This window comes from Triticum dicoccoides, chromosome 4B (genome assembly GCF_002162155.2).
Source record: "Triticum dicoccoides isolate Atlit2015 ecotype Zavitan chromosome 4B, WEW_v2.0, whole genome shotgun sequence".
NCBI lineage: Eukaryota > Viridiplantae > Streptophyta > Magnoliopsida > Poales > Poaceae > Triticum > Triticum dicoccoides.
Window position 1 is genome coordinate 362,047,774 of NC_041387.1, and position 4,346 is coordinate 362,052,119.

The following is a 4,346-nucleotide window of genomic DNA, read 5'->3' on the forward strand; positions in this document are numbered from 1 at the left end:
CTATTCACTCTCACATTGGAATTTTTTGCCTCAGATCTAGCAGCCATGTAGCTTGTGTAGGGAAAAATGGATCCATGCTGGCAAGCAATAGAGGAATTTGAAGGCGATGGCCCATTCGTGATGGCTACCTAGGGACTCAAATAATAATTGGAAGGCTCTATGGAACCAACGGAGTCCACTAGGGTATGTTTGGTTCATGCGATAGCTTTGAGTGGCTATGAGTATCACCTATCACATGGTTAGGGATAGCCATTTTTTCTGGGATGTCAAATGGTTAGAGATAACAGTATATCCGTTTGGTTCGAGGGACAAGTAGTGGATAGGTTGTTGCGATAACCTCTTTTTTCGGGTGATGAGATTACCCTTTATCCGAGCAATTTGAGCAAAAAATATGCCTGTGAGTATTCATGTAATTAAACTAACCTTCAACATCATATACATATTCTGTAAAATCAATTTTTTTCTTTCAAAACCACCCATTTGACAATATTATCTACAACAATCTAGAAATCATTTAAACTAGAAAAAAAAACTGCTATGGCCCTGAAGCATTTTCACTGAAGAATTATAATCAAAGACGTGCACAACGCATCACCCCTATAAATTTTGCTGATACTATCTTGCGTATTCAGTGCAGTATATTAATGAGTGCTATCTCTTGTCACAATAGATAATTATTTGGTACATGACTACCTCATACAAATTAAGATCCCAAATGATAAGTGTCACATGTGTGGCATGAATCTTCATTACCATCCATTTTGTCGCATCAAACAGATGACATCAGCGAAACTTTTTTGATGTTTGGATTTAAAAATTATTTTATCCCTTAAGTAAAACATCTAATTAAAAATCCGCTTTCATCGTTAAACCGGTCTCGAAGAGAACTTCAAAACTATATCCCATATTGATATGTTTCGATGACCTTTTTTTGGGCCAAAAGCTGCCATGATGTTACAATGAAGTTACCTAGTGTTTACAATAAAGTTGCTATGATATGTTTCATTTATTTTTTTTCTTCTAGATTTAAAGCTACCATTGCATTTCAACTACTTTTCACGGCAAATTTTATTAATTGACTATGGCAATTTTTAGTAATTAACCACGCCAAATTTAATTCATGGATCATGGCAAATTTAGTTTATAGATCACGGCAATTTTAGTATTTTGACCATGGCAATTCTAGTATTTTGAGCATGGAATTTTTTTGTATGAATCCTGGCAAATTGTAGTGCATGTATCATGGAAAATTTAAGTAATTCACCATGTCAATTTTAGTTTCTGATTCATGGCAAATTTGAGTCACTGACTATGCATTTTTAAAGTAATTGACGACGAATTTATTTTTAATTATGAACCATGTCAAAATTATTTCATGGATCATGGCAAATTTTAGTAATTCTTCATGGCAAGTTTAGTTTATTAATTATCCTTTTTATAACATGTCAAAATTCACTTTTAGAAGAAAAAGTTTTTGAAACATATCATGGCATTTTTAGTGTAAACACCATGACAATTTATGCGCTGTAGACATGGCAACTTTTTACCACCAAAAAATATCGTCAAAACATATCGATATGGGATCTACTTTCGATGACGTTGTCACGGCGGATTTAATGGTGAAAACAGATTTTTAATCAGATTTTCTATTTAAGAGATAAAACATTTTAAAGTTTGAAAAACCTAAAAGATTCTTGCTGCTATCATCTGTTTTTGTCCTTGTTTGCGTGCATGTGTGAAAGAAATAAAAAACCGACGTCTCACAATTGGTGGCTAGAAGGGCGTTTAGCTTGACCTCCTTCAGCCCTCACACGTGTGGGCGAAATTGCTTCATGCCACACGTGTGACATTTATCAGGGTCCATTAAGATTTGTTCGTTGAAGGCGTAGTAGAGCTTGAGGTCGTGCCTGAAACATATAAGGCACAAAGAGACATATCAAGACCGGACAAAATCGGCGCAATCAGGCCACCGTCGGCGCAATCAGGTCTGCACCATAAGTCATCGCCCACCCATAAGCGAGCCCCCCCACGCCTAAGAGAGGAGAGGGTGCGTACGTGCATGGATCCATTCGCCGCCGTCGGCGCCGCCGACGACGACTCTGTTGTTGGTCCGGCTGCTGCTTGCCGATCTGGCAACGCCATCACTAAGAGCATGCTTGGATACGTTTTAGTCCCATGACTAAAAGTAGTGGGACTAAAACTTGCTAGTCTCACCCATGCTTGGATCCAAATACTAAAGAGACTAAAATCTAGTTATTGAGCATTTATTATCCTCCAAACCCTCCAATCCAGAACTAAGGAGAGGAATTAAATGAGGAGAGAGAGAGCTAATACATATTTTAGTAGGTTTCCCATGACTAAAAGATTTTAGCCTCAAGACTAGTCCTAGCCTCTCTTTAGTCAGGGGTGCTTGGAACTTTAGCCTCTAAAAGAGACTATTTTTAGTCAGACTAAAAATAGTCCCTTGTATCCAAGCACCCTCTAAGAAGAGAAACGAGGGGAGAGAGAGTATAATTTTTCTGCTCGACCAGGGGTGGGAGGAGAGAAAAACGATTCGGGGTGAGACTAAAAAAAGGTGGTTGGCGACGACCGTGACTTTTCTGCGGCTGGCCATAGCCATCATTTTGACGAATATTCCAGGAATCTTGGCTATCCCCAACAACCCTCATCATTCCTGATCCTTGAACCAAACGGGTGGCATCCACCCTAAAACAAGGCTATCTTTGTCTCACAAGGGACATCCAATGAACCAAACGCACCCTAGTTTTACTAGTAGTCGCCAGTATGTAGCCACTCCTGGACGGCTTGGTGCTGAGGTAGCTCTTTTGGCGACTAGTATACTCTTTTTTGATAGCTAGTATACCTAGTAAAAATATTATTTACACTTCTAGAGGAGGGTGGGGGTGGTGACCCCCTTTGGCCTCCATGAAGCTCCGCCACTGCCCACTACAGCAAAGGACGATCGAGTTAATGTTGACACTCACATTCATCTGCTTGAACGCCACATATTCATCACCTATTAGGCTCGAGATGACGGAGGGTGACGGGGCTAGGTCCAGTCCCGTCGAACATGCCTGCTTCATCCTTTCTTAAAGCCTCCCTCACCTCACACTTCTGGATTCGCCGCACAAATGCCTGCTGGTATCATAAAATGAGTTATCAAGTTCAATGGTACAACTCTCATTCTCTTCATTGAACAATTTGTCAAAGTACTCCCGCCGTCTATGCTTAATTTCTTTGTCCTTCAACAGGAGTTGATCTGTTCGGTCCTTGATGCATTTGACTTGGTCGACATCGCTAGTCTTCCTCTCTCGGATCTTAGCCATCTTATAGATGTTCCTTTTGCCTTCCTTCGTGTCTAACCATTGGTAAAGGTCCTCATACGCCCGACCCCTTGTGTTGTAAGGTGGAACCCTAGTTCATGATCTTTTCGCACTTGGAGGGGGAAAAGGGAAGAACAACAAGAACAAAAAGAGGAATCACTCAAACAAACCCAAATCCCTCGTCCACTAGAATAGTATACATGAGATCCACAAGTATAACATGAACAATCAAGGGAAAATAGCACAAGGTAAAGGTTCTTCTCAAATCCAAAGGAGATGAGGTCTTGATGATAGTCTTCTCCGAGACGAGGTCTTGATATCCACTTGGGGATCTTCTCCTAAGAGGTCTTGATCTCCAAGAGGAGTGGTAGATGAGCAAAGGTCCCTATAGATCATATCATACACTTTGCTAATCCTAACAAATGGTCTAAGAACGAGGTATATAGGTGGCTGGAGGTGAGGGACGAAGAGAGGGGCAAAACAGTCAACTTCAGCCATGTCCGCTGGAAGGCCCGTGTGCACGGTACACGCCCGTGGGTACGGGGTGCCCAGGAAGCTACAACGGAGGGGCCCGTGGACATGGAGTCCTGGAGGCCCATGCGCACGGCGTCCTGGAGGCCCATGCGCACGGCTTCCTGGAGGCCCGTGCGCATGACGTATGTCTAGTATCTCTTCGGATGGTCCGTGTGCACATGGTCCAACAAGGGCCATGCGCACGGGCTCGCCTGAGCGCGTCTCCTTCTTGATACTGGTCTTCATCTTCCATGCAGCCTTCCCGTGCTTCTTCGTGGACTTGGTGAGGTTCCTTAGCTCCATGTTGGGGGTTGTCCTAGTGCCTAATGATACACAATGTTCCATGATGAGGTAGCAACCAAGTTCCATCTATATTCATGTGAAGCTCGGAGAGGAGTGAGTTCACCACGCTTTCGATGGCACGTACACGAGCTCTTGTTATGGGTCTACTTGGTGCTTGATGAGTCAGTGTGGTGTCCATGGGGATGATTGAAGGATGCTCTGCATCAT